The sequence below is a fragment of the Pongo pygmaeus genome, chromosome 4 (assembly GCF_028885625.2).
Source record: "Pongo pygmaeus isolate AG05252 chromosome 4, NHGRI_mPonPyg2-v2.0_pri, whole genome shotgun sequence".
Taxonomy (NCBI): domain Eukaryota; kingdom Metazoa; phylum Chordata; class Mammalia; order Primates; family Hominidae; genus Pongo; species Pongo pygmaeus.
Genome location: NC_072377.2, coordinates 63,382,819 through 63,405,879, shown reverse-complemented (window position 1 = coordinate 63,405,879; position 23,061 = coordinate 63,382,819). Strand labels below are relative to the sequence as shown.

Sequence of the window (23,061 nt, the reverse complement as noted above, 5' to 3'; positions counted from 1 at the left end):
AGGTGATTAAGGTTAAACGAGGTAACTAGGATAGATCCACTCCATTATGACTGGTGTCCTAGTAGAAAGAGGAAACTTGGACACAGATACACAGGGAAAACTTTGACACAGATACACAGGTCAAAGAGAGAGACCTCAGAAGAAGCCAACTGTGCCAATGTCTTGACATGGGGCTTCCAGCCTCCAGAACTTTGAGAAAATAAATGTCTGTATTTTAAGCCACCCAGTTAATGGTATTTTATTACGGCAGCTCTAACAAAGTGAAACAACCTCTATAAGCCTCTTTTCTTCATCTCTAAAATAAGGATAGTAGTAGTTACCGCTACTGGATGAGGATTAAAGGAAGATTAAAGGAGATCATAGACAATCATGTGTCACTTGACAACAGAGAAATGTTCTGAGAAATGCACCATTAGGTGATTTCATTATTATGCAAACATCGTAGAGTGTACTTACACAAACCTAGATGGCACAGCCTACTACACACGTAGGCTGTATGGTATAGCTTATTACTCCTGGGTTACAACCCTGTACAGCATGTTATGTACTGAATACTGTAGGCAATTATAGCACAATGGTAAGTATTAGTATATCTAAACATATTTAAACATAGAAAAGGTATAGTAAAAATATGGCTTTAAAAAAAAGATCAAAAGTGGTATACCTACACAGAACATTGACTATGAATGGAGCTTGCAGGACTGGAAGTTGCTCTGGCTGAGTGAGTGAGTGAGTGGTGAGTGAATGGAAAGGCCTAAAACATTACTGTATACTACTATAGACCTTATAAACACTTAGGCCACACTAAATTTATTAAAAAAATACTTTTTCTTTCTTCAATAATAAATTAATCTTAGCTAACTAACTTTTTACTTTCTAAACTTTTCAATTATTTAACTTTTTGACATTTTTGTAATATCACTTAGCTTAAAACACAAACACAAAACTATGTTCTTCCTTTGTATATTTATTTTATAAGCTTTTTAGATTTTAAATTTCTTTTTTTTTTTTTTTTTTTTGCTTGTTAAACTTTGTGTTAAAAACTAAGACACAAACACACATTAGCCTAGGCCTACACAGGGTCAGGATCTTCGGTATCCCTGTCTTCCACCTCTACATCTTTTTTTTTTTTTTTTTTTTAATTTTTATTATTATTATTATTATTATACTTTAGGCTCTATGATACATGTGCACAACGTGCAGGTAAGTTACATATGTATACATGTGCCATGCTGGTGCGCTGCACCCACCAACTCGTCATCTAGCATTAGGTATATCTCCCAATGCTATCCCTCCCCCCTCCCCACACCCCACAACAGTCCCCGAAGTGTGATGTTCCCCTTCCTGTGTCCATGTGTTCGCATTGTTCAGTTCCCACCTACGAGTGAGAATATGTGGTGTTTGGTTTTTTGTTCTTGTGATAGTTTACTGAGAATGATGATTTCCAATTTCATCCATGTCCCTACAAAGGACATGAACTCATCATTTTTGATGGCTGCATAGTATTCCATGGTGTATATGTGCCACATTTTCTTAATCCAGTCTATCATTGTTGGACATTTGGGTTGGTTCCAAGTCTTTGCTATTGTGAATAATGCCGCAATAAACATACGTGTGCATGTGTCTTTATAGCAGCATGATTTATAGTCCTTTGGGTATATACCCAGTAATGGGATGGCTGGGTCAAATGGAATTTCTAGTTCTAGATCCCTGAGGAATCGCCACACTGACTTCCACAAGGGTTGAACTAGTCCACCTCTACATCTTGTCCCACTGGAAGGTCCTTGGGGCAATAACACACATGGAGCTGTCATCTCCTATGAGAACAATGCCCTCTTCTAGATACCTCCTGAAGAACCAGCCTGAGGCTGTTTTACAGTTAACTTTTATTTTTCTGTAAGTAGAAGGAGTATACAGGGAATATTGTTATAAAATAACAATAATAATATGACATAGTAAATATGTAAACCAGCAACGTAGTTGTTTATCATCATTATCTAGTATTATGTACTGCACATAATTGTATGTGTTCTACATTTGTGTGACTGACAGTGCAGTAGCTTTGTTTACACCAACATCACTGCAGCCAAGTGAGTAATGCGTTGTGCTACGACATTACAACAGCTATGGCTTCCCTCAAATTTTTAAACTCCATTTTAATTTTGTGGGACCGCAGTCATAGATGCAGACTATCATTGACCAAAGTGCCATTATGTAGCACATAATTGTATATAAAGGTACATAATATATTAATGGGAATACAAAAGTTACTGAAAAAGATTAGCGACAAATGTTCTTTATTTCTAAAATCTAATTCCTTCATATGTCACAGTGTCACAATCTTAGCAAATTTCAAATAGAAAATGATTCAGAATTATTCATACTTCTATATAATTTTGAAGTAACACGCTGACCATTTTATATTAAGTATTAAATACATGTTTGTTCTATGAATAAATGAATAAATTAGTAAATATAATAGGTATACTGATCTCTAGTCTCTTGGTAATTCTCTTCAAGCTCTATAACCCACAGAAACCCCTATCTAAAGCTGAGAGGAAACTCCCAATACAATAAAAACAGCAGATCCAACTTCATCACCTTATCTGTGGTGTACATTTCACTGTGAGCCAAATCATTCCTGCCTGAGAAGAAAATAATTTCTAATTCCTTTCTGAAGCAAGAGCATACCACAAATCAATCCTTGCTTTGTCTAAAGCCTACTTCCTCCTTCAAGAGAAAACTCCAACCGTTGGATGTCTCAAGACAGCCCTTTACAAACAAAACAGCGAAGACACAAGCATTTCCCAGCCTCCTACTTCCTGGAAGAGTTTCCTGCTTCTCAAAGCTTTGCTCTGTCCAATGCCAGCACCACCCACTCTGGACACTCACACCTTGCATTTCCTGTTGTTAATATCTACTGGAGCATCTGGTCACATGGACGAGAGGAACAACACACACTCACACACATAAATGCATATGTGTCAGAGGAAGAGAACTTGGGGCTTTGAAAGGCCCCTCCATATATGGTAAACACACATTGTTATTATTAACTTATCTTCACCATCCTTTGAGAATATTTCTGTAGGGCAGTTTCCGCCTTTGAGGCCACGAACACCTGGGAACCTACATGACCTTCTGGACACACCTCTAGATTTAAAAGCTCTGTTTGCTAGTTCATTATCTGTGTATCACCAAAGAGAATCTATATTTTCCAAATCTCACTTTAGTTAGAAGTACCTGCAAGGAAAGGTGATCAGATATAACCCATGTGCCCTTAAAATTCTTGCCAACACAGCATCTTCTTTTGTCCCCTCATAAAAAGAGGAAGAATGGCCAAAAGAGAAAAAGTACTTTTTTTTTCTTGTCAATTGACAGCCTGTAGGTTTACACACTGTACCCTGACAAGTTGTATTTCTTTTCAATAAATGCTGAAGCTAGATTCAATGTACTGAAGAAATACAGGAACCATATATATATATATACACATATATATATATTTTATTCCTTTGTCTCATGTGGTAGCTTTCACAGAACTCCTGCAAAAGTCCTAGATATAAACAGTGGGCAAGTCATTATCAATTCCAAAGAACAAGCAAAAAGCTGATTTCACTTATTTATTTTGTTTGGTTTGTCAAGTTAACTTCAGATTATTAAAGATACATTTTTCTCATTTCCTTTGTATTTTATTATAACACTAATTACTGTCATTACTATTATTGCCACTCTTCATAATATCTTACCTTTAAATACTATCTTTTGTCCTGAAATATCTCAAAGTTGTTTACAACCTAGTAAAGAAATTAGACATGCACCTCACTTTAGTCCTCCCCCTAAACGTACCCACTTCCTGCAGTGGAAACCAGCAGCTGTATAACTACATGCCTAACCCAGTCTAAGATGGCTTTAAGGACACAGGGGGCTGGATAATGCATGCTGAAGTCATCCAGTCACTAGCCAGACATGGTACTAAAAGGCCCTGAGAAACAAGTAGAACAAAGGCTGTTTTTGAATTATGGGCCTTGATCAAAACCCTGGGTAGGGGGAGAGATGATTTGTCTTCTCTTCTGAAACCAGGTCTAAATAAGTTAAAAGTGCAAGCCTATAAATATGTTATTTCTCCTAATGTTAAAGATAAAAAGAAAATTCTAGAAGTTTTACAGGAAAATCGGCATCGTTAAGTTAGGGAGCTAACACCATTGAGGCATTAACTTTTGAGAGTGATTTAAAGTGTATCTGAATTCCTGATTTTTAAGTATATCCTTTATTATTCACCTCCTATGATGAGAATATTGAGACCTGTTTGAAACTTGCTTAATTTTTTGTGTTGTTTTTTGTTCTCCCAGAGTATTTATACGACCACCATTAACCTTGTTTGCCTTTCCATATCAACCACAATGTCTTTTTCTGCAAGGCTACACACAAAAAGCTTGTTAAACTTTGAAAAATTTTAGTGGAAAGCTTGCACACTAATCATCTCCATCTCCAACATTTCTCTATTCTTCTTATTTGGGAGAAAAGTGGGCTTCTTTGTCACAGATATATTTTTGAGGGTCTGGATAGATAGCAATAATATTCCAGCTGTTCTCCACTGTCCTTACTCATATATCATAACCATCCATCTGTGAACACTCTGAATTCCCCTTCTGTGAAAGGCCCTAGCAGCCTTGACCCAGCCCCATTCCATCATTACACATGAAAGACCCAGAGAACAAATTCCCTGGGCTCCAAGTAAAACTTACTGAACTCACTCCCTCCATATCCAAACTATTCCTCCTGCTACTACTCAATTCTCTGCCATGCAAAGAGGTCTCTGGAAAAGAGAACCTTAACTGGAATTCAATTTCCTCATCAAGTCTGGGGCAAGTTTCTTTGGGCTGGCTTGATCATATAGGTTAATTAGAATACCATGTATTATGGACCTGAGCTTTAGAAAATGAAGCAAACATGATTTATTCTTACAGATTTTTGACAATAATTTTCAATGAAGTCTTAAATCCATTTAGTTATTCTGCTGCTAAATGTGTTAAAAATTATAAAAATATTGACACAGGAATTTGTTTATTAGGATATTTGTCTTTGAGTTGGAGGAAGAGAAAGTCTAATGAAGAACCGATTTATAGCTGAGAAAGATACTTTGCCCATACTTATTCTCATGGAACCTGGAAGATTCCAGTTAGTCTGATTTTTCTACATGCAAATTAATAATCAGCTGTTATAAAGGTGAGGTTACTACACCATACACCAAAACTCAAATTTCTTTTTATGTCATAAAATCATGGTTATAATCTTTTGTAATGAGCAAATAGTTTAAAGGATTATGTCTATACACAAGTCTATGGAAAACTTGTAAATTTGGGGGATGACAGTATCAGTGCAGTTTAATATAGCTTCAACTGACCTGATTATAGGTTGCCATAGGCTATATTAATCAGACATTAGGGTTATCCAAATGTCTCAGGAATCCCAAATCTTTAGGGCTAGAATACCAAATAATTTCTATTTATGAGTTGGATTTGATGAGGTGGAAAGACTTGTGTTTCCATTAGTTATTCTATTTTGCCTGAAAGAAGGAAGACAATGAAACACTTAAAAATAATGGCTGCTGATTCTCAAGTTCCCCAAATCCCTTCAGATTACTGAGCCCATGGATTAGCATCGCTGGATTTTCCAGATTCAGAAGTTTGACAGATTAGAAAGAGGTCTGGGGCATCACCCCTTTGTATTTGACCTCAAGGTGCCTCCATGATTAGCTGAAGCATCCCCAAAACTTGCCTACCCAGTGAAAAATATTCCAAGATTTCAGTTCTTTCTTAGATGTTGGAGTGAATACCTGGAGTTGTTGGTTTTGAGATAAGAGTATCTTCATGAATTCACTTTATCATAGAACTGCCTGGACTCACAGCTAGAACAGCATCAAATCCATCCATTTGTATGAGGGGAAGAGTGTGTAGGCGAAGCCAGCTGGCTCACAGTTGGCACAGCTTCCCGTGCTGTTGACTGAATGCCGCAGGCATGCTATGATTCATTTCACCTTTCACCTGGCCATGCACTTTATTAGAGAGGCCCATGAAGTTGGATGTTAAGGATTTTCCCTGAGGAAAGTTTTCTCAGACAAAAGCATAGCATCCATAACATCAATGTAGAAACCTAAGGTAAAAGCATTAGTAACACTAGAGAGAGATAAAAAGCATTTTGTAGCAAAATAGTGATATTTTTATTTTCCCAGAATTTTATACATCCTCCTTTCATTTTTAAATTATAAATAAACATGTATCATTGAAAATTAACAAAGGAAATGAGTTTCAATAAAACAAATTCGTTTTGGGGAAAATCGTTTATTTTTCTGTTTTAAATAGGGGGCAAAATGGAGCCGCGCTTGCCCATAGTATTCTGTGCTGAAAGAGGAGGAAGATTGAAAATATCATCTTGGAAAATATGGGTCGAGTTCCTCCTTTGAGTGTCTCTATATGTCATTCATATACAAAACAAAGACTGCTGGGTGGCAGAGGGCTTCAGTAAAAAGCAGATCAACTCAGGTAGAAAGAGAGACAATTCTTCCAAAGTCTTATGCAAGTTGAGGTCTGACCCTTGAAGCAAGTATGTTATTTTCTGCTAGAAAGCAGACGTGTAACAAATACCTGGTGTTGGCCTCAGGAAGGATAGGAAGATATGCAGCACTTATCCTGAAAAGAAAAAGGCTGTAGTCCCAGCTACTCGGGAGGCTGAGGCAGGAGAATTGCTTGAACCTGGGAGGCGGAGATTGCAGTGAGCCAAGATTGTGCCATTGCACTCCAGCCTGGGCTACAGAGCGAGACTCCTTCTCAAAAAAAAAAAAAAGAAAAAAAGGCAAGGTCAGATAGTCGAGTAGTCGAGAAGGTTCAAAGCCAGAATATGGAAGAAATATTACTGCGAGAAAGAATGAGCAGGTGGGCTTCCTGGCTGGCTTCTCGCATTGGAAGTAGCACTTTACTTTAGCTGCCAGTAGAATAATGAGGCAGAGGGAATGTGTGCCTAAGAATCTACAGCTTAAAGAAGTAAGAATGGATGTTATGGAAATCCAGGAACGTCTCCCAAGCTACCTTATTTGTGTTTTCAAATGACTTTAATCTCTGAAATTTGAAGAAGAGTTACAGTAAGTGGTGATAGCTCTGAGACTTTAATGGAAACATAAAGTGAATGTGTCTGTGAAGAATATTGCCCAACTGAATGCTGTTATTTTATAAAGTGAAAGGTCCAGTACACACAGCTAATTATAATAAACAAAAGCACATTGGACTGTTCAAATTTATCTTCTCATAACTTCCTACTTTTCACAGTTATTTTCTCTAAAGGCCATTTTTGTAGTAGAGAGAATTCGCTAAAATTTTCTGGGAACATTTGCCAATATTTCTATTGTTCTGACAGAGAAAGAAGGGAGACAAAGACAACACATGTTCCTGTGAGCCCGTAGAGAAAGCATACTTGAGATCCATTGCCACACCTCAGTGACACCATTCTTCTCCATGGAAAATTTCCTGATTCTTTCTCTACTTAATTTTGAGAGTCCTGCTTGTTTTAAGATATGCAGCAATGAACATCCAAGGAAAATGAAAGCTGCATAAAGAACTTAGAATCTTAAATATTTAATTTGCTATGTGTATATGCCTTATTCTACAGAGAAACACATTATTTGAACTTACTAAGAACTCTTTGGTTGCCTACTATACCCAAAAGGCATTAAATGTACAAAGATCACTTGTATATCTAAGAGTCATAAAATTCTGTTTCTTATATAGTCAAGTTCTACATAAAAGAAACTATCGAAATCAGTTATCATGTGAATTATATAACAGTGTCCCTTGCACCTTACTTCTATGACTCATTCTTTCATGATTAATTAGAATTTATAAAGATAGCTTTGCAAAATTTAATGCACTTGCGCCTTTTCTATGATATAGCTGACTGTAAATTAGTGGTTCTCATGGAGGCGAGAGAAACATGTATAATTGAAACAGCTCTTCAGGTGATTTGAACCATCTTCAACAAAGTCACACCTGTGGATTGTATCTGGACCACATAATCTCCACTTTTCACTAAAGACTCAAACTTTTATACAGGCTATTGTCTTGCTCTTCTCAATTCTTCCTTTGATGATGGTATAAAAATTATAAATGGAGGAGCAATCAAAAAAGAGTAATTTCAACTTGTTTTATTTTTTTATTTGTGAGAAATTGTAAAATGGGGATCTTGTTAGAGTTGGCTTCTGAAGGTTAAGAATAAATTGTTTTTAGAGAAGATTCTCTTTGTTCTAAAATGAGCCAGACATTCATTGAGAAGCCTATTAAATAACAGCTTTAGTCAAAAGAGTAAAATAAAGCAAATACCCTCCTGCTCTTTGAGAACATAATAAAGTAACCATAAGATTATATATGGATGCTGCAGAATATTAAACAGTGAGTGTATAATGCAAATTGGAGGGCACTTTATTAGCTAAAATTTTTCCCCAAATATGTAAAATATTGGGTTCAGTATTGTAATAGCTCTTTCTGGGTGGAGAAGTTCTAGTTATATATTGTAGAAGTTTTAATTACACATTGTTCTAATTACATATTATAGATTCTAATACAGGAAACAGATTTACCCCTGTTAATTATGCCGGGACAACTGGAAAGGAAAAGGTCACCTATACTGAGCAAATGACTGGAAGTGCGAGGTTTGTAGGCTCAAAATTATGAGCGAATTAAGATTTATTTTTGGCCAAAATGAAAAAGCCAACCTCTACCACCTGGTCTTTGGATGGGAACTTTGAGCCTGATGAGACATCAGCAAGTGCTGAAATTCCAAACTTGCAATAAAAAGTGTTCAATAGCATACTTTGGTTTAGGTGGATATTGGATTTTTAAATGTGCCTGTAGTAAGCTGGTACCAGCAGATGCAACATTTAGGAAACGCCATTGCCTGACTGCATATGGGGACCCGGAAATCTCTGGGATCACAAAGCATTAAAAGTGTGTTGGCGAGACAATCTAGAAGCCATCCTTAATCTCATCCCCACACCTTATCCAGGTCTAATCAACACACCTACAGAACATGTCCCCATGGCTTCACACTTTCCAAGTCCCCTCTGAATCTCACCTGAACCATTCTCATAGCTTCTAACTGCCCACCCTGTTTCGAATCTTGCCAGCTACAATCTATTCTCCACACAAATGCATCTTTTGAAGTTACTAATCACACCATGCCACTCCCCCTGTTTGCGAGGCTCCAGTGATTTCCCATCACAGGAATATTAAAATCTGCATTGCCACCAGACTCTCCGGGACCATCCCTGCTTTTCCCTCACTTTCACCTCCACTCCTGTGCTCCAGCCAAATGGATTGGTTTCTGCTCCTTCAGACCTCACCTCAAATGCCCTGCCCTCGGAAAGTCCCGCCCTGACTACCCCTCACCGTTCATCAAATCACTGAAATTTAGCTCTCAGATAACACTTAACATTTTCCTCCTTATTTTTCTGCTGTTTGTCTATTGGTCATCCTGTTGATTTGTTGGATTATTGACTGCTTCTTCCAACTAAAATGCAAGCTCTATGAAATCAGGGCATCCTTTTTATCCCTAATGCCTGGAACAAGGTATTTAGTGAGTGGACAAATATTAGTGGAATTTACAAGTGAGAATTCCTCAGGGATTGACAGACATTGCTTCAAAAGAGAAGTCTCATAACATACCACCAATTTTGAGAAAGTTGGGAAATCATAATCATTATAGTTGAAACCTCAAAATAAATATCCCCTTATTTTGTGCTCCAATCTGATGAAGTGGGACACGCTAGTTCATCATGTTGTACCAAAATTATTTTTAATTATTTAAAGCTATAACTTATTTTATTTTTACTTGATAGGTAGGTAGACCTGATCATATCAAAGTTCTTTCAGTTTAGCATTCAAAGTTCTATTGTTGCAAAGAAAAAGGAAAGCTTTTACACTGTTGGTGGGAGTGTAAATTAGCTCAACCATTGTGGAAGACATTGTGTCATATAATTACATTTTTAGCACAACGTTAACTAACTGGTATAAGATTGATTTTATTTATTTGCCCAATTGCATTTAAATTGGTTAAAATTCATCCAACTAATTCAATAGTGTAACTATGGCCAAGTCTGAATATAAAACATTTGAAGCAATGATCACAATGTATTTCAGAAAGAAAATCTAAACAGCAAGGATTCAGCTAATCCAGCAACATACTTCAATGAAACAAAACTCTTCAGTCTAGCCATAGATTTATTCAACTGTGCTCTTTGTTTTTATTGTATTATGTATATTCCTAGGAATATTATTCTCTGGGGCAGTTTCGATTTCAACCATGGAAAAGATTTTCTCTGGAAAAGATTAATTCCTAATTCCTCTAGGCTGGACAACACGTTCCTAGCAGATTTCAGTGATAGATGGATGCACTTTCAGCCTCTGTAGAGAAGCAATTCTAGCTGGTTAAAGGCCCCAAGCCTTCTGGAAATTTGAACATACCCACGTGCATTTCTTCTTTTTTCCTAGAGCAGACCATCAAATTGATGTAACTCTGGGTGGTGATGAGTGAGAAAACACAAGGCCAGCCCAAGGAAGCAGTCGCTTCCTTTATCTTTCCTGATAACAGTTGCTTCTCCTCTTCATCACTGAGTGTGTCTCAATGCACACACAAACTGCAGCCACTTCCCTATGTATGTGCCTCTGTCTCTTTAATTTGATGTTGAGCTTCATGAGGTCGAATATTGTTTCTTAATCATGTGTATCCTTAGCTCCTAGCCATACACATAGTACACTGCAAGTGCCTGAACAAATATTTCTTGCAGTGAAAAAGCAGAATCAGTAGTGATCTCACAAGGGTACTGGATGTCTGCTCTTCCTTGCAGCCGAAGGGTCTTCTAGTGAAGACTCTCATTTCTTTTCTTCTTTTTTTCTGTTCTTGGACTCTGCGGAGGAGTTTGAGAGTTCTAACACCCACTTTAGGATTACTAATATTACAAAGTCATGTGGGGAGTATTGGAGGTGGTGGAAGGCCACTTGTTAAAAAGGACCTCATCTTAAATAAAGAATTAAAGAGAAATAATTATTTAGAAAAAAAAATAATGACTCAACCAAGAGGACAGGTTTGTCTCTTGAATGAGTAGGCATTTGGTTGAGATAAACAAACACTGCCACTGGCAAGAGATCCTGCTTCCTGTTGTTAGGCAGAGATCTTGCTGGCTTTACTTAGATGGTGGTGTAAGTTTCCCAACTGCTTCAAGTGCTTACTCAAGAGAAGCTGAAAAATAAAAAATAAAAATGGAACAGGGGACAGTGGGGAACTGGGCTCCCCCTAACCTGCTGAATAGGTTTGGTGTGGTTGTTAGCTGACAATTTTGGGAAAACTCTCCTGGAGAAACTGAGTTAGCTATCACCGGAAACAAAATGAGATCAGATAAGACAGAGAATGAGGGTCATTGTTTCTCCAAGACAGAAAAGCACTTGATTACATTATGATTAGACTATTAAGACAAGATTCACCTGGTAGGACCAGTAGGTGAACAAAAGTGGTAAAGAATGGCCAGGGCCATGGGAAGGGCAACCTCATGGCAAAATTGGGCAACTCTTCCAAGAATAATGAAAGAAAACATTTGAAGCCACTTGAGAGACCCTAAGCTTAGATGGAAAACAGCATGGATTTGGAATCGGACACACCTATCTTTAGGACCCCAGTTCTATTCAGCTGAGAAATTCTTTAACTATTCAGAGCAAGAATAACTCATTTTTTAATGGCTAAGGGCAAGTTCCTTAATCTCTTTGAGCCTTAGTTTTCTCATCTCTAAAATGGGAATAATCACTTGAAAGTTATCAACTCTCTTCCCGGAAAAAAGCATATATCCAAAAAAACTTTTTTTTTTTTTTTGAGATGGAGTCTTGCTCTGTCGCCCAGGCTGGAGTGCAGTGGCAAGATCTCGGCTCACTGCAAGCTCCGCCTCCTGGGTTCATGCCATGCTCCTGCCTCAGCCTCCCGAGTAGCTGGGACTACAGGTGCCCGCCACCAAGCCTGGCTAATTTTTTTGTATTTTTATTTTTTATTTATTTATTTTTTTTTTAAACCTGCATAATAAAATTGTGGGTGCTTTATTTTTTTTTCTACCTACATTTTCTACATTTTTGCAACATGTACACAAGTACATGTGCATATTGTAATGTCCATGGGAGCAAGACTTTGTTTTACTGCTGTTGTTGTTGTTGTTTTCTGTTTACTGCAGCACTTTATTTTTCCTTATATTACAACGTGTTGCTGAGGCCCATCAAGCTACCAATGACTTTCTTCACAGAATTGGAAAAAACTACTCTAAAGTTCATATGGAACCAAAAAAGAGCCCGCATCGCCAAGTCAATCCTAAGCCAAAAGAACAAAGCTGGAGGCATCACACTACCTGACTTCAAACTATACTACAAGGCTACAGTAACTAAAACAGCATGGTACTGGTACCAAAACAGAGATATAGATCAATGGAACAGAACAGAGCCGTCAGAAATAATGCCACATATCTACAAGTATCTGATCTTTGACAAACCTGACAAAAACAAGAAATGGGGAAAGGATTCCCTATTTAATAAATGGTGCTGGGAAAACTGGCTAGCCATATGTAGAAAGCTGAAACTGGATCCCTTCCTTACACCTTATACAAAAATCAATTCAAGATGGATTTTTTGTATTTTTATTAGAGACGGGGTTTTACCACGTTAGCCAGGATGGTCTAGATCTTCTGACCTCGTGATCCGCCCACCTCGGCCTCCCAAAGTGCTGGGATTACAGGCGTGAGCCACCCCGCCCGGCCGCATGCACTTTTAAGGAGTTCACAGATGTTCTGCAGCCCAGTCGGCCTCTTGAGACTAAAAACACTACCTTACATTTTTTTTATGCTGAGATAAATTTTCTACTTCACAGAACTTTTCTTAAAATAGATGATTCATTATAAGGAAAAGACTATAGAGAAATGCTATTATTTATCAGTAAGAATTCTCTTTTAACAAGGATTACTATGATTCCCCAGCATATTTATTATTATTATAATGATAACTATAGCTTAACACTTGGCAAAATGTGGCCCCAATTTTTTGTTTGTCAAAATTATATTGGTTGCATGCTTAAGAATCAAGAATTCTGCCTCCAGAAATTCTAATCCAGAAGGTTTGAAGTGTGTCCGGGAATCTACATTTTTAACATAATAAAACCACTTTAGTTCCTAAATAAAGCTTAAGAATAGACAAAATTTTGATTCTAGCCCATCTGCTTTTACCATTAGAGGTAGTATCTATCAATTTGGCTTTCTGCATTTTATATTCTACTCATTTAAAGTAAAAGGATCAACCTGTACTTTGTGTTCCACCATTTTGACTATTTTGAAAGATTCCATTCAATGTCAGAGTAATGTACATCATAGTTATATGTGGAACAGGGAAATCAGCTGAATCCAATGTTTTCAAGTGAGCCAGCCATCAAAATATGTCCTGATGTTCATGCAGCAGAGGTCAGTTATTAGCTAAGGGCTCTCAGCAGTGCCCAGGGCACAGCAAGAAGTGGAAGCAAAGGTAAAAGCAATGAAGACCACAGACAAAATCTATGGTTTACAAAAGCCATACAAAGGACTGTAAAAGACCAGCAGTACAGGACCATTTGGTATGGATCAAATAGCCACAAATAGCTTAATTATTCCCAAGACCATTATGTTTTAGGCAGAGGAAAATAGTCAATGTCCATGATGATTATTTTAGTTATTTAAAAATTTGGAAATATGCGTCAAATAGTTTGTTTAAGAAGGAAATCAAGTGCATAATATATTTTAGAAAACTTCCTATCCAAAATTTAGAAGATTTTTAAATTCAGCTCTCAAGAAATATGTTACCTTCTGAAATTATTTGTCTTTGAAATACGAAAGCATATGTTGTCCCTTATCATAAAGATCTCACAAAGGATACAAAGCTACTAAACAGTCTCATCACAAACCCTAGCCAGACTCAAATTGCAGCAGAAAAGATATTAAAAACTATTGAGTGCTATCAGAGTTTTCTGACAGCTGAAGGCAAACCTAGAAGGGATTAATTTTCATCCTGCATAAAAAACTAGATTTCATTTTCAAAGAAATTTTCAAATTTCCCTTTAAAAGATAATATAATAATAGCACATCATGAAGACATTTCATAGTAATTGATAAATAGAAAAACTTTATTCCCAAATGTTAGAGGATTGCCTAAAGCATCAAATAGAAGTAAACAGAACTTCAGGGGGAAAGCGTCCCATGAGGGGGATTAAAAACCCCTCCCTTTAAGGTTCTGATTAGCTATAATTGCTCAGGAACCACCTGCAGTTAATGACAAACTCTGGCTAAGCATAGGGCAGGTTCAAGGAGAGTAGCCTCAGAGTCATTTCAGACACTTGGTGGATTCTTTCCAAGAGTAACAACATAAACCCCAGGGATAAACACTTGATAATTTTTCTAAAGAAAGTGACACCAAAGATGCCAATAGGGTTATATATAATTAGTGTGCCATTAAAGAGATTTGAGTAAGACCTACCCAGGAGAGATTTTCTTTTTGCTCACTAGATGCTGCTTATCTGAACAGGTTTAGGCCTATTTTCGCCTCTTTTTCTTTCACAAAATCCAAGGACAATAGAGAGATAATGGGACACATTTAGGAAAATGAAAACACGAATTTAATATTCACCCCCCCACACTCCAGGTAATCCTTGAGTATTGGTGCTATTCCCAAATGCAATGGGAAGAATGATGATGAGTAGTAATTCCTGCTGCTGCTGGATGATTAAAAGTTTAAATACGGCACATAAAAAATAAATATAAGGTACCAGAAAAAGATTATTCTGTACTTGGATTGAATTACTTCCTTTTGGCATATGAACTGTGTTTTCTTGTGAAATTCATTTTGGTTTAAGCAGTGAGCTGCGGCTGCCAGCTAGCCCTCCACTAGTGGGATGTGCTGAAAAGAACACAAAGGCATTAATAAGTTTGTTTTTCGGTCATGGAACCTAGTGCCTGCCGTGATGCCACTGTGTTTGTGTTCTTCCACAAGCCATTTAAATATATTATTTAAACACCTAACCTATGAGACTAGAGATCTTAGAATATTTGGGGAGAAACAAATTGAAAGCCTCAGCAAAATAAATAAAACCCAAAAGGGAAATATAGCCAGTATGGGATAAGAGGAAGGCAAAGTCAATAAACATAAAAGGGAAACAAAGAATTTTGCCAGTAACCACCCCTAACAAGTTCAGAAGTTGGTTGAAAGATTTTCACTGCTAAGTATAATTCCACAAAGGGTGTACAATGATCTTGGAATTGTCTCTGTTCCAGGTAGGGATGTCAAGGTCTCTGCTTTTTTGCAGGCATCCAGGGACGGAACTTACATGCAATAAAGCCACTGTTTGCACCTTCCAGTCCCCAAAATCCTTATCGTTTTCTTCTTTGACCATGAAGACAATATGAGCAGGCCCCAGACATGAGACATGGTGCATACCTACAAATGAAATGTCTGGGGCTAGGGAATACAGTCCACTTTCCAAGTCTGTGACTCCTTCCTACTTTTGCATCAGAGCCTTCTGGGTTTCAGGAGAGGCTCCTTTTAGAGTCTAGATTCTGACCTTGTCACAGAGAAGTTGACTGGTAAATGCTCATCTTGTTTTATGCAAATGATCTTACTTCTGACCTAACATGTTAGTCTGAAAACTGGCCCACTCTAATGAACTCAGAAAGGATGAGGAACTGGAAAGCTGCCCTCTGATTCATGACTGTAGCTCCAGCTGTACTTATGATAATGGATCCGGGCTGAGCGCCCTTGGGAAAATGTGTATTTGGGGGAGGATGATGCCTGGACAGTATATTGAGATTTCCTGTGCTGCCATGAGCAATTTGTGACTTAATGAGTGTATTTATAGGTACATTACAGATCCTTTATCATTTCAGGAATCAATGAAGTAATTTCCATAGGAAGTTGGAGTGATTTGTGGCTGTATCAGCTGCCTCTATTTATTTTATCATAAAGAGAAAAAGAACTCATCCATTAGGGAGAACTGAAAATGGAATAATGTGTCGGAAGGAAATCTGGCTTCAAGAAGATTGAATGAAAAGTTATATAAAGAAAGACACTACTTAAAAGAAAAAGATACAGTGTTTCTAGTGGTAAAACCTCTTACAAATTATTAGGACATCCTTTATTTTTCTACCATGACTACCACTTAATGCTAAGAGATACCATTTATCAAGGATTTGCTACATAGCCAGACCCTTACAAAGATTTTTGCATGCTTTACCTCCTTCAATCCTGTTACCCATTCCATACCTTACAGATGAGGAGAATGAGGCTCTGAGAAATGTAATAATTGCAATTATTACAAGGAGATGTAGTAACTTGCCCAAGTCAGAGAGCCAGCCAAAGGGGCAGAGCTGGCTTTGAACTCTGTTTTATCTCACCACAAATCTGTGCTCTAAGTCACTGTTACTATATTTCCATGACTGGACTAAAGCTATTTGATCATTTGTGTAAACAGCTGTGTGTTGACCTTATAAATTCATTTTACTGTATGTGTGTCTATATATTCATATGCAATTTATTTATTCATCCCTTCAACAAATACTTATCGGACACTTACCTTATACCAGACCCATGCCAAGCACAGGAGACTTAAAAATGAAAACATAAGGTCTCTCTCCTCAATGAGTTTATATCAGGAAGATAGAATAGGATTATACTACAGTACGTACAATAATGCAAGAATGTAAAGGGCATAAAAGCAGAGCAGAGGCATGGTCCGAACACAGCACTGAAAGACTTCACCATTTGTGTCAAATTACCAACTATTTTTCCAAAGTTACTGATTTCAATTCAAATTTAAGATAACAAGCAAAGGACTTGATATTGTTTACTTGGTTTTGGGAAAACTCCCATTTGAATATCTGCAGAGCACACAGGAAAGGGTGTATTTCTAGACAAGGGAAATATCCTTCATCCAAATATAGATCCTCTAGGAAACTGTGTTCTGAATTTAGAAACCAACTTCAAACTTTGGTGCTTGCAAAGTGGGTGGGCTGAGGTAAAGCAAAAGCTTGGAGTAGCTACATATATTTCATTTTCATCTTTCCATTTCCTTGCCAATCCTAGAATTAGGTACAAAAAGATTTGCAAACAATAATTTTATATTGTTTGCACACAATAGACTACATGTTACCTTGGTTGGCAAAACATGAGTTTCTTTTGAAAATTAAAGCTTTCAATATAATGAGAAATGGCTCTAAAAAGCTGTAATATTCATTCTATGAAAGCCCCATTTAATAGTCTGTGTACTAACTAAATCCTAGTTTTTGTTCCTGAATGAAAAAAGAAAAATGCCTTGTAAATACAAATGTGAGAAAAATGATAAGGGCTAAATTCGCATTATAGACAGCATGTTGGAAGGAGTGACATGATTGCTAGACTTTTTCAGAATGCATACCGGTGTGGGTCGTATATTTTACACCCAGCATTCATATATCTCAATCAATCATCAGGGCAATCTTATGAAATAAGCCAGGTAAGTTTTTCTTCCCTTTCCTCCTTTCCCTTCCCATCCTCCAGTTGAGGATGTAGAGCCTTTAAAATTGTCATGACCTCCATGGAGATCATCTAGCTAATAAAAAGGATCAGGGGCAGGACTCAGCTCCACCTGAATCGGAGCGCAGTATGCTACACTATGTGGCATGCAAATTATAACTAGAAATATGCAGCAAGCTCCTTGATATTAAAATAAAAATGATTTCTAATTATGCTTATGGTGTAATGTATGAGGAAAGCTATTTATATTTTATTTATTTAATAAATATTTATTGAAGGAAAATTACTGTGTTAGGAGAAACAACAGGAACCAAAAGATAAACAATGCTATAACTCTCTTCAACCGGGAAGATCAATGTATATCTACCTATGCATATAGGAAGAGACATCTTCTCTAAACACAATCTGAAAGTAGTCTATAATACAAATACTGAAATAAAGACAGCTTCCTTTTTTTGTGTGTTTGGGGCAGCTGAAAAAAAAGGATGAACATATACAGGGATGAAAGAATTATGTACAATCCTGTTTATACTTAAGTTTACAACCCTATTCGTTTGTTCGAAATGAGCTTTATGTCACAACTGCCTTTAGACTCACTGTGTCTGGGGTAAAGGTCAGTGTTGTAGTTCCTGAATCACGACTGGGTTCAGGCAATATTGACACATCCTGACACTTGCTGTCAAGACCTAGCTAATAATTATGCTACTGGATTTGGGGACTTCATAATGAAACTTTTCAGAACTTATACTGGCGAATTTGACATTTTATTCTTTGTTTTCAGACATGAGCTGAGGTATCCAAATTCATAGAGGCTGCTGCATGATAGAATACTATTCTTATATGTCAGAGACAAGAAAGTGACCTTTTGTACTTCTTCAGGCTGCGGATGGAGACTGTCCTTCCATGTATAACTGCAAAGCCTCTCTCTGTGTCTGTATCTCTCTCCCTATACGCTTCACTTTCATCCTCAGCTCTCATTAGAGAATTTGTCCTTTCCTATTCCCCAGAAGCACACAATTTTTGAAAATCAATTTCAATGCCTTTTAAATAAAGTTGTTTCCTCCCCCAAATACATTTTGCCCTTGAATTCATATTCCTTTATGGAATTCAGGCATATCCATCAACACATCAGTCAGAATCCTGAATATGACTTGAAATAGATTCCCTTAGGTAAAAAATAATTTTGTGAAAGTGCTTTTATTACTTTCAGTTTAACACTTCTGAGTTCTCACTTTGACTTTTTAAAAACTCATGCATTTCTAATTTTTTAAAGTCACAGACAGGTAAAAGTCTCAGAATCGGTGAGCCATTGTCATTAATAATTTTTAAAAGCACCAGAATAATTGTGCAGAATTAAAAAACATAAAATGGTTATTTTTGTCATCTCTGACTTTATTCTCATCCTAACCATGCCGTGAATATTACTTTATGATAGCATGTGTTTCATCCAGGTAGAAAACTTGTATTCATATGCTTGCTGAAACACTAAGTCTCTTGTCCAGTCTAAAAGTGATGTCATTTCCTCCACACCACTTGCGAAGCTTTGTTTTTAAGGAGTCATTGTGTTATTATGAATTATATTGTTTCATAAACAGTTCCATTGTCCTGAGTATGTACTCCTGTATGTTAGTAAAGACCGAGAAGGAGAAAGGCAAGGCCTGAGGTCATGTACTCTCATTTTGCATGGACCTGTGACTCTGAAGAGAAATTGTTACCAGCCCATGGTTACAAATAGTAAGCAACAGATTCTCCACTTAGCACTGGGTAAAATATGCATTTTTAATACCAGAAATACATAAAGGTGGTCCTGTATTCTTTCCAGAGGGGATGAAGGTAGAATGGAGTTGTTTCGTTTTAATACAGAAAAGCTCAATGGAAATTTTATAATCTTTTAAGCTAACAATAGGGAATTACATCAAGATTATTGGAAACGTCTTGGCAAATGCCTTTGAACTTCTAGAACATAGCTCACGTTTTCAAATGTATATGTGTCTAAATATATGCTTTTTAAAATTAAAATATATTTGAGTCAATGACCAGACTGAGATTCCCAATATGCAAATTTATAATTAAAGAGATTTTGTTTTCTGTTCTTTGGGGATTGGGATATCAGTCACTGCAATGAGCAATTGTGTCTTTATAGCTTTGGGTTTTTATTATTTGCTTATGAAAAACTTCAAAAGAATTATTGGCTCAACATTATGACTTCCTTGGCAGCCCCTGCTTCACGCAGTCGTGTTGCTTTTCTGTAAGGTTGTAGCATTTTCCACTTGCAGTATTCTTACTTTCACTTTGTTGGTTATCACAGCCCACAACTGCTGCTAAATGCCATCTTCCTTCCAATGAAGGGCCAGTTATAGTGGATAATACATGCGCTCCCTGAGGCTTTAATTAAGTTAGCATCTGCTTCAACCTAAGCATGTGACAGTTCTTGAAAGGAACTCTAGCTATTATACAGCATGGAGCTATTTGAAGAATGAAATATATCGTGTTTGAAGAACAAAAGAATCTGCAGGAGGTTTCAAAGCAGTGAAGCTAGAGTCTTATAGCATTCTGCGTTAGCTGCTGCATTCTTTTGAGGAAGCTCTTGTTCTTCTTCCACTAGGTGATTGACACCTGGGACAGGGTGTCCTCTGTCATTTTTACTAACATGGCTATATCACATAAGGAAAACCATACTGAATCCTGCTGAGGGCATTTTCAGGCCAGGCCTAATTCTCACAGATGATAAGCAGCATTAGCCCAAAGTGGCTGACCTGCTTGGAAAGAAACTATTTTATCTATTTAGATTGTTCTGGAAATAACAATGGGGCCATCATATTTCAAAGGTGAGCAATATTATTTATCCCATATTCATTGTAAAATGTTTTCTTACGTAAAAGTGGGAATTCATTGACCAGATTTTCAACTCCCTCAAAAAAGATAAAAGGCCAATAGAAAAATATCTCGAAAACCTAGCTCTGCAACAAATGCTCCCAGAATCCTACTTGTCTGGCTAAAACTTCTCTGAAGATCTCTCATTTCTGCTCTCAGAAGCACAACATGCAACCTGGTTATTGCTATATTTACCCTTGTTTTCTCATAGGATGCTCTCACAGGCAGAGTGGAAGCTAAATTGGGCTCTGATAGGGTTTCCTCATCCTGAACCCATTTTCTGAGCGCGCTGCATTCATAAATAGCCTGCCAGGCTTTGGGCTTCTGAGGTCACCGTGCTTCACACAATTGTTCTCTGCAGGACTACGTGAAAGACAGTGCCTGGGCTGAGGCCTGCAGTTCCTGGAAGCTGGGTTTCTCAGCATTGAAGGCCTATCTCTCCTCAAAGAAAAGCACAGCCCTGCTGTGGAGGGTGACCTTGGTCATTGTTCTTGGGGCCTGTGACTTCAGAAGTGGAGGTTGCTCCTGAAATGATAGGACCAACCTCTAACCTGATACCATCTGGCTCTCAGGACACCTATATAAATAGCAAATTGATAGCTGTAATAGAATAAATGCTTTGTAAACTCTCCTGTACGTAAAAGGAATGCAAATTAAGGTATGATCTGAATACTTTTCCCTCCTGCTTCCTTGACACCCTTCAGGCTTAATCCTATCAGACGTCAGAAAGAGTAAGTTGATAAATGTAGTGACTGGCCATTAATCAATAAGAGGAAGATGTTTTGCAGATACATGCAGAAGGTGAAAAAAATCTAATAATTAGCAGTTTGACGAAGAGGTTTAAGAAGGTAGTATAAGAGAAACAATGAAGAAGAGCATTGCTGCTAAATTATTGATATAAATATATTACGTTGCCATGCAGCTATAGGTAGATATAATATACAGCTGCAATTAGGAGATCACAGTTCAGTTATCACTATCACATTAGTTTTTTTCCCATTGGCTTTCTCTTATTTTTAATGACTTACTGCAGTTTATATAAAGTCCATGAAAATTTCCTAAAATAAACATCCTGATTGTTTTCATTTATTTTCAAGGTTGCTGTAAAGTTGAAAAGCAAAAACAAAACAAATGAGTTCATTACTTTTCTCCAAAGCTCAATAATTTATGGCAACCTGCAAGCTTTAGGGAACGTCTCCTTTTGAGATAGAGCAGAGAGGCAGAAAAAAACCGAAGATTCGATAAACAACTTACTTTGAAAATGTGTTCAAATATATTTTGGACCCATCTCTATAGCGAAGTGTATGAAGACTTTTCAGGCTGTGAAGTACTTGAATGATTATCATTAAATATCTTAGACATACGATGTGATTTAAGGTACTATAATGAACTAGTCTATATCTAATATTCTGAACAAGGAATAAACCATCTCTGTGGTTATTGTTCTCCTTGTACCTCTCTCTGACTGCCTTTCCCTCCTTTCTTTGCGAAGGCAGCCACTCTACATTACTTGTAAATGTACTTGAAGTCAAACCACTAAATAAGCACACAATATCCTAAACAGTACAAAGTGTTGACTACTTATTTTCACACAGTTTCTGATGAAGATAGGGATACTACTATATCTTAGTTTGAGATATAACTGAATATACTTTCTTACCTACCAAACATAAATGCTTGAGAATATAAGTCAAAGCAATGTTTTTCATGTTGTTATGAATAGATACTCCTAAGAATATGAAAAGGAAATTAACAGTGTCAAGTATCAATACTGTTACTTAAATAAGAGTCAGTCTTTCCTTTTCTTTCCCTTTCTTCAGGTTAGTTGGGTAATAAGCCGAAGTCGTAACAAGGTTTGAGGGTGGCACATCTCACACCCGTGTGTGAACACTCAATCATCTTGCTCATAAACTACAAAAGGATCTGATTCAATCTTTTTGTGTGAAAATAATTCTACTGACTTGGAACTTAAAATATTTCCATCACACAGGATTACATTTGGCCTGTCATGTTTGCATTGGCCTCACCTATATTTACACAAAGTAATATTCTTTCTCTTATAGTTACCATTCTGTGTTCTTCCCCTTGGGCCACATTCCTGGCTTTAGAACACACACACACACCCACGCACACACGTAAATAGCCTCAGAGGTAATAATCTGAAGACCTCAAAACCACCTGTCAATCCATTTAAATCAATTCCAACTGATTATTTGACTAAATTTACTTATGATTGGATTAAACTGACAGGCACATCGTTGAAATGAACCCACAAAAGAGCTTTTTGAGCCAATAAAACAGAAGTTACAAAAATGAAAAACAAAATTGCCAAAGTCATAGTTTGTCTTTAAGCCAACCCTAACTTATCTGGGACTCGGTGTTTCTTTCCAAAGCTCAACTAAAGGGCTTTCTACTTTATATCATCTATAAGGACTGTACTACTAAGAGGTGACAGCGTGCTGGCAACCCTCACTCTGGGCACCTCCTCGGCCTCGGTGCCCACTCTGGCCACGCTGGAGTAGCCCTTCAGCCCGCTGCTGCACTATGGGAGCCCCTCTCTGGGCTGGCTGAGGTCGGAGCCGGCTCCCTCAGC

At 37.3% G+C, this 23,061-nt stretch overlaps 1 non-coding gene across 1 annotated transcript; it reads right to left on the bottom strand.

Moving 5' to 3' along the window:
- Positions 1 to 22,287: 22,287 nt before the first annotated feature.
- Positions 22,288 to 22,391, bottom strand: LOC129037736 (small nucleolar RNA U13). The gene has a single exon (XR_008502960.1). It is a non-coding gene; the product is annotated as a small nucleolar RNA U13 (small nucleolar RNA).
- Between the last annotated feature and the right edge of the window lie 670 nt (positions 22,392 to 23,061).